At 52.5% G+C, this 8,397-nt stretch overlaps 1 long non-coding RNA gene and 1 other non-coding gene across 2 annotated transcripts; one reads left to right on the top strand and one right to left on the bottom strand.

Moving 5' to 3' along the window:
* Nucleotides 1-303: 303 nt before the first annotated feature.
* LOC125629787 (uncharacterized) lies at nt 304-2,176 on the bottom strand. The gene is made up of 2 exons (XR_012664475.1): nt 2,046-2,176; nt 304-676 (listed from the first exon to the last, which is right to left on the bottom strand). It is a non-coding gene; the product is annotated as an uncharacterized LOC125629787 (long non-coding RNA).
* A 4,188-nt stretch (nt 2,177-6,364) lies between these two features.
* TRNAS-CGA (transfer RNA serine (anticodon CGA)) lies at nt 6,365-6,446 on the top strand. Its single transcript has one exon. It is a non-coding gene; the product is annotated as a tRNA-Ser (tRNA).
* Nucleotides 6,447-8,397: the final 1,951 nt, after the last annotated feature.

Raw genomic sequence — 8,397 nt, forward strand, 5'->3', positions numbered from 1 at the left:
TGTGCCCCACCTGTCTCCAGAGGCGGTGCATGGTGGCTCATGCAGGAGCACCAGGGAGGGAAGGGGAGAGGCTGATGCTTTGGCCTCTCCACCACTGCCCAGGAGGCTGTTAGGCCTGCACAGAAAGCCCCTGGTGGCCGCATGCGAGAAATGCTGAGTTAAACTCACTTCCATGCTGTCAAAACCTTTGCCATTGTACCTCCTAACTGCTGGTTTCTCAGGTCAGAGTGTACTTAAGGGTTAAGTGAAGTGCTGCTGTAAGAATAAGCTTCGTGTCCTTTAAAGGAAACCAAGACAGAAAAAAATACTGATGATTTTTAATATTTTTTCTTTATCTAAAAAAATTAATGAAACGATATAGAAAATTCTATTAAACACACCTTTTGCATTTTACAGATTTGTAGTATGCAAAATTTGATTTTATGTAATGCCCATCCCCATATATATTCCAGATTAGTATAAACAAGACATGATTTCCCTGGTAACTGGGACCAGTTTTTATTCTGTCTCCTCAAATTTAAAAGTTCATTTGTAATGTAGGCTTCGGAAAGAGTTCCTTTCTCATTTCTAAACACACAACACGGTTTTCTTTTCTGGATTTCTCGGCCTCAAATACAAGGAGGTGGGTCTGCAGGGTTGCTTCTGGACCAGTCTGAATGAGGGATGGTTTATTCTCCTGTTTAAAAAAACAAAATTATTTCTAGTGTTACAGGAATAAAAGACAGAGAAGTCTGGTTTATAAAGCTGGATCTCTGCATCCCTCTCCCAAAAGGACTGCATGATCAGGCTCAAGGGAGTATTCAGAAATAAATTGTTTATCATCCCTTTAATCGAGTTATACCAAAGCAAGAGTTAGACAGTGGTTGGGCAATCACCATACAGTTAAATGGAGTAAATATTAATTAGAATGTTACTGCCAATAAAGACAGGTGACTCAGTAGTAAAGCTTTGATAATTAGGGGAGGCAACATTGTCCAGTAATAACTGGCTGAACGAAGAGAGGTCCTACACTCAACAGTCACTCCCATGTTGGAGGAATCTCAACTACAAAGCTGAACATTCATCTTCCCAAAATAATTTTAAAATGGTGACACCCCCAATGACTTATCTCTCAGACAGAAAGAAAAGAAATAATGGTGGGGAGAAAAGGGGACCCTGGTCTGGGGAGAGGAGGCATACAGAAGTTCTGTGTGGTAGGGGAAGGTCGGAGGGCACACAGAGCCCCAGCCTGGGGGAGATGAAGAAACATGGGACAGAGCCTGTGACATGAAAGAGGGGTGAGCAGCTGCAGGGAATCTGTGAAACAGAGAGGATGGGAGGGTGGCACATGGGGGGGAGGGGAATGGAGGGCAGCCGGGAGCCCTCAGTGTGTGCAATGAGTACAGCCTACAGAAGCATCGAAGTGTGAGAGTGCCAAGTTCATAATACTTTGCATGTCTAAAATGACTTTTATCACTGTCCCAAAGAACTTTAAAAATGCAGATTATTTCTTCCCATTACAAATAAACTCTCTTGCCATGGTTTTCTGGAGAGAGCTGCAGAGTCAGAATATTAGCTATGTTTCTGGCTCATGACCAAAACAGATAATCTGTCAACATTTGCTTTACGTGCATGTAGCATTCAGGGGTGGGGTTCTGGGAAGGGATCAGGAGTGATGCTTATATGCCTAAATCGTCCAGTAGAAGATTTTGGAAGTAAAAGATGTCTGACAGAGGCAGGGTTCGGTATGAACCTAGCTCTCAGGTAAAGCCTGGCCCCTTCTTGGTGGCTGTAGAGCATTCTTTCTGAAAAGACCTAGTCTTGGACTGCAAAGGTGTGGGGTAGCATTTAAGGAGCACTGACAGGGGATGCATACTTCCTACTGCCAAGGAGCTCAGCTGCACAGGGGCTCACTGCACACCACTATACAGCGGAGATCTGGAACTTGATCAGTGGATCCTTTGTGTTCTCTTAAATAGTAGGGATGAATATTCCCTCCACTGCGGGAATTACTGGATAAAATCATATTGTTGGTGTAATGCAGGAAGTCAGATTAAAAAACTCACATTAGTCCTGTCCATGGAATCACAGCACTGGAAGGACCGTCCTAGTCCCGTCCCCTGCACTCAAGGCAGGACTAAGTACAGTAGAACCTCAAAAATACGAACACCAGAGTTACAGACGGACCCGTCAGCCAGACACCATGTGGCCCCAGAAGTACGCAGTCAGGCAGCAGCGGAGACGAAAAACAAAAAACCCAACAAATACTGAGCTGTGCCGGCATGGCATGGTCCAGTTCGGCACATCGGGGCTGCCTGTCCCCACCCCCACCCACTACTTGCCACGCGGAAGGCCAGCCACGTACAGGTGAAGACGCTGAGGTTCACAGGCACAGCTGTGAGCTCCCGAGAAGGAGTGCTGGGGTCGGCACTAGCCACAGGGGCTGTTTCCCGCCTCTGGCTGGGAGGGGGACAAGCCTGCAACCTTAGTCTCAGTCCAGGAAAGAAGCTCCCTGAGCTGCTGCTGGAACCTGGCCGAGAGCGTCAGCTGCTGGAGCCCGAACTCCTGCCCGCCTGCCGCGCTCTGGAGGAGCGGCTGCGTTTGAAAGGGCCCCGGCCTGCACTGCCCACCCACTGGTGCCAAAGCGCCCCCGGGTGCCTCACGCATCACCCTTGCAGTCAGGGGGCGAGAATCAGAAACTTGCCGGGCAGCCGCTGCAGAGTGTGAGCCCCCGTTCCGAGCACTCCGCCCTGAGGAGCAGCCCATAACGGCTTGGGCAAAGTTACGAACAACCTCCATTCCCGAGGTCTCCGTAATTCTCCTGTATTATCTAGACCAGGGGCTGTCAACAGGCGAACCACGGGCCAAATCCGGGTTGCCAGACGCTTTTGAACGGACCCCACAAACTTGTTATTTACATATTATCGTTATTATTATTTTTTAAAATGATTTTCTCTGCAGTCTGGCCCCGACTGTACATTGATGAAGAATTTGGACCTTGACAAAAAATAATTGACTACCCCTCATCTAGACCATCCCTGAGCGGTGACTGTCGATCCTGCTAAGAACCTACAATGAAAGAGATTCCACAACCTCCCAAGGTAATTTGTTCCAGTGCTTAACTATGCTGGCAGGAAGTTTTTCCTAACGTCCGACCTAAACCTCCCTCGCTGCAATTTCAGCCCATTGCTTCTTGTCCTGTCCTCAGAGATTCACAAGAACAATTTTTCTCCCTCCTCCTTCTAACAACCTTTTATGTACTTGAAAACTGTTCTCATGTCCCCTCTCATCCTTCTCTTCTCCAAACTAAACAAACCCAGTTCTTTCAACCTTTTCTCGTAGATCATGTTTTCTAGACCAGCGGTTCTCAACAGGGGGTTCGTGGCCCACTGGGGGTCCATGAACCCTTTCAGGGGGGCCGCAGGGCCCCGTGGCTAAAATCCAAAGCCCGAACCCCAGCACCTCCCGCAGGGCTGAAGCCGGGAGCAGCAGGGCTGAATTCTGGAGCCCCGAGCCCCGGTGCTCCCCAAAGGACAGAAGCCCTGAGCCCATGGGCAGAGATGGGGGAACACAGGGGTGTTACACCCCTCCCAAACTACAGTGCAAGAGCAGGGCAGTCCTGGGGTAGCTCCACACCCCCCCTCCACCACCTCCTCTCTCCACCCCCTGGCTAGGTCGGAGGTGGGAAGCCAGAGTCCGGCAGCGTGGGACAGCTGCTGCTCTGACTGGTGCCATGGAGCAGGCAGCCGCAGCGTTGCCTCGTCTCCTGCTGCTGCAGGGGGTTGAAGCTGCTCCCCTTTGCTCATGCAGCTGGTAAGAGCTGCCTAGGCGGGGGGATCCGGCTGCTTTGTGGCTGGCAGAGCCCTCAGGGTACAGGGAGCGCAGGGGAGCCCTGAGAGCACACAGCCCCTAGCTACCTCCTCCCTGCACCCTGAGCTACCCTCTGCCCACACACAGCCCCTAGCTACCTCCCTCCCTGCACCCTGAGCTACCCCCCTGCACACAGCCCCTAGCTATCCCTCTCCCTGCACCTCAAACTTTTTGAGCTCAGCCCCCCCACCTTTGAGTTATAATTTTTGGTTGTAGGCCCCCCCCAAGTCCAGACAGGCGGGTGGCCTGCTGAGGTGAGTCAGGGGTGGATGTAGCATACCCTCCCCAGACCCCGACGTCGGAGCTGGCTTGAGCCTCACGGGCCCCTGCCCACCCAAAACAGAAGTCAAACTATACCTATGCAAACTTGTTTTCCCCCCTTTCCCCGGCCCAGAGCCTCCCCCTCCCACACTGAGCCCTGGAGATTTTAATGGCATGTTGTGGGTGGCCTCAGAAAGAAAAAGGTTGAGAACCCCTGTTCTAGACCTTTAATCATTTTTGTTACTCTCCTCTAGACCTTCTCCAATTTGTCCACATCCTTCCCGAAATGTGGCGCCCCGACTTAGACACAATACTTTAGCTGAGGCCACATCAGCATGGAGTAGAGCAGAAGAATTACGTCTTGTATCTTGCTTACAACACTCCTGCTAAATCCTGCCCAGGATGAGGTTCGCTTTTTTTGCAAGGTTACACTGTTGACTCATGTTTAGCTTGTGGTCCACTATGACCCCCAGATCCCCTTCCGCAGTACTCCTTCCTAGGCTGTCACGTCCTGCTCTGTATGTGTGCAGCTGACTGTTCTGTCCTAAGGGGAGTACTTTGCATTTGTCCTTATTGAATTTCAGCCTGTTAACTTCAGACCATTTCTCCAGTTTGTGCAGATCATTTTGAATTTTAATCCTATCCTCCAGAGCACTTGCAACCCCTCCCATCTTGGTATCATCCGCAAACTTTATCAGTAAAAAGAAAAGGAGGACTTGTGGCACTTTAGAGACTAACCAATTTATTTGAGCATAAGCTTTCGTGAGCTACAGCTCATTTCATCGGATGCATACTGTGGAAAGTACACAAGATCTTTTCATACACACAAACCATGAAAAAATGGGTGTTTACCACTACAAAAGGTTTTCTCTCTCCCCACCCCACTCTCCTGCAGGTAATAGCTTATCTAAAGTGATCACTCTCCTTACAATGTGTATGATAATCAAGGTGGGCCATTTCCAGCACAAATCCAGGGTTTAACAAGAAAGTCTGAGGCGGGGGGGGGGGGGGTAGGAAAAAACAAGGGGAAATAGGTTACCTTTCATAATGACTTAGCCACTCCCAGTCTCTATTCAAGCCTAAGTTAATTGTATCCAATTTGCAAATGAATTCCAGTTCAACAGTCTCTCGCTGGAGTCTGGATTTGAAGTTTTTTTGTTTTAATATCGCAACTTTCATGTCTGTAATCGCGTGACCAGAGAGATTGAAGTGTTCTCTGACTGGTTTATGAATGTTATAATTCTTGACATCTGATTTGTGTCCATTTATTCTTTTACGTAGAGGCTGTCCAGTTTGGCCAATGTACATGGCAGAGGGGCCTTGCTGGCACATGATGGCATATATCACATTGGTGGATGTGCAGGTGAACGAGCCTCTGATAGTGTGGCTGATGTGATTAGGCCGTGTGATGGTGTCCCCTGAATAGATATGTGGGCACAGTTGGCAACGGGCTTTGTTGCAAGGATAGGTTTCTGGGTTAGTGGTTCTGTTGTGTGGTGTGTGGTTGTTGGTGAGTATTTGCTTCAGGTTGGGGGGCTGTCTGTAGGCAAGGACTGGCCTGTCTCCCAAGATTTGTGAGAGTGTTGGGTCATCCTTCAGGATAGGTTGTAGATCCTGAATAATGTTGGAGGGGTTTTAGTTGGGGGCTGAAGGTGACGGCTAGTGGCGTTCTGTTATTTTCTTTGTTAGGCCTGTCCTGTAGTAGGTGACTTTTTGGTACTCTTCTGGCTCTGTCAATCTGTTTCTTCACTTCCGCAGGTGGGTATTGTAGTTGTAAGAATGCTTGATAGAGATCTTGTAGGTGTTTGTCTCTGTCTGAGGGGTTGGAGCAAATGCGGTTGTATCGCAGAGCTTGGCTATAGACGATGGATCGTGTGGTGTGGTCAGGGTGAAAGCTGGAGGCATGTAGGTAGGAACAGCGGTCAGTAGGTTTCCGGTATAGGGTGGTGTTTATGTGACCATCGTTTATTAGCACAGTAGTGTCCAGGAAGTGGATCTTAATCGCGTCTCTGCTAAGGCTGCGTCTACACTCCCCCTTGTGTCGGTAGAACGGATGTGGCTCGGGGAGTGAATAAGCCACCCCCCGAGTGACACAAGTTACACGGACCTAAGCGCTGGTGTGGACAGTGCTATGGTGCTGGGAGAGCTTCTCCTGCCAACATGGCTACGGCTGCTCGTTGAGGGTGGAGAGCTCCCTCCCGTCGGCTTCCAGCCGCTCCAGTAGAGACTGCCACTGGGGGCCACGTCACTCACAGCTGTGAGGGCCGAGCGGTTAAGGGGTTGGACTCGAAATCCAATCGGGTTTCCCTGCGCAGGTTCAAATCCTGCTCACAGCGAGGCCTGTGTTTTAGCCACACTTGCTCAACAGGGCAATACATCTCCACCCTGAGACGCTCTCCATACACTCCCCACCCCAGGTAAACCCTGTTCTGCTCCTTTCATGGGGATGCCTGGGATGGTGCCTCACGCTGTGTCCCTGCGGTCTCAGCTTCCGAGCCCTCTGCCCCTCACCCAGCGCCCCCCGGCTCAGCCCCACCCCTGGGTGCTGCTCCTCTCCAGCGTGTGGAAGGAGCTGAGCACGGGCAGCCCGTATAAAAGGCCACGGGAGGCTGAGCCTCCCCGAAAAGGCCGTCCATGCGGGGGGGAAACGCTGGGGATGTGGGGCGGGTCTCCCCACCGGAGGCCCATGGGCTCGTGGTCATCTTTCGAGCGCTGGAAGCGAAGCTCCAGAGAAGTGGGGGCCCCACCTGCACCCCGCTCCCCTCTGCCTCTTAGCCCGATGCCCTGCTCTTGCTCTGCCTCTTCCCATCCCCCCTCCGCCTCTTCCCCCCAAACCTGCACCCCACCCCCCCTTGGCCTTTTCCCCCGCGGCCCCTTCTTCTCGTGCCTCTTCCTGTCCTGCTCCACCTCCTTCCCCAAGGACCGCCCTGCCCCCCGCTCACTGAAGACAGAGAAAAGGGACGGGTGCCTGGCCCCATGGCCCCCCGGTAGCCCCCCTTCGGGGAAAGGGGCGGAGAGGAGCAAGCAGGGGGTGAGTGGAGTCCTGGGGGAAGAGGCGGAGAGGAGCGAGGGGCAGGTAGGGGGACCTCGGGGGCCAGAGGAGTGAACAGTGGGTGGGCGGGGCCTCGGGGGAAGAGGATGACCGGGGGCGGGGCCTCTGTGGCAGGGCCATGCTCTAGGCCCCGGTGGCCCCCCAACTTCTCGGGGTCATCTGAAACCCAGGATGAAGGTGACACAGGGCCTGGTTCCTCTTTGGGCTAAGATTCCATAACACCTCTCCCTTCCTGGCAGTGTGAAGGGGCTGGACAGGGGCATAAAGCCCTCCAGACACGGCCGGAGACAGGGAAAGGGCCGTCAATGCGGAAGAGAATCAGGCCCAGAGTTAGACAAGGGGTGCAGAGAATATTCTGGATTCTGGTCATTGCACTTCGCCCTTGCTCGAAATGCTTCCTGTATTTTCTCCATTTCACTCCCTGACTCTCGGTCTCTGCCCCTTTCCCCGTTTCTTCCTCAGAATTAGCACGTTCAGCCAGTTAATCGCAGCAATCCCGCCATAAGACGGCAGCCTGAAATCTCAGCTCTCCCCCGCCCCTCGCACGAGACCTGCTGCCAGCTGAACTGGAGAAAGAATGGGGAACGTCTCTGGCAGAGGGTGTGAAACAGACACCCGGAAAAGGTGAGTTTTCACAGGGATTTCCTCAAAGTAGGAGAAACTTGGGGTCCCAGTTAGTGCCCAGAAAACCCTTCAGGGATCAAACAAACCAGAGGCCCAGCCCACCCCGATCTGGGCTCCACGTGGGAATGAGCAGGGGGCTGCTGAGACACACACAGACTGCTGGGCACGCATGGACTGTGGCTGGGGGGGGGGCTGCCAGACCTCCCTTGGGTGACCAGACGGAAAGTGTGAAAAATCAGGACGGGGGTGGGAGGTAATCGGAGCCTATATAAGAGAAAGACCCCCTGAGCCTGCTGAGCCCTGTGGCCCTTCCCAGCCACGCCCGTGGGAGCAGAAAACACCGAGAGACCAGGCCGGGGAGGTCATATGGTTTATTGGACCCGCTTCTGTTGGGGAGAGAGACCAGGGCCTGAGGACGAGCCCTGCGGAGCTCGAAGGCTTGTCTCTCCCCAGCAGAAGTTGGAGAATGAAAGAGTGTCACGGAGTCCCTGGGCGATGCTCTGGAACTGCTCCCCATGAAGCCAGTCAGGACTCTGGGGCAGTCGCCTTTCTGTGAGCAGCCTGTCTTCAGGACACGCAGCTCACTCAGCTTCCACCTTCCTGGGTCTGAC

This window comes from Caretta caretta, chromosome 11 (genome assembly GCF_965140235.1).
Source record: "Caretta caretta isolate rCarCar2 chromosome 11, rCarCar1.hap1, whole genome shotgun sequence".
NCBI lineage: Eukaryota > Metazoa > Chordata > Testudines > Cheloniidae > Caretta > Caretta caretta.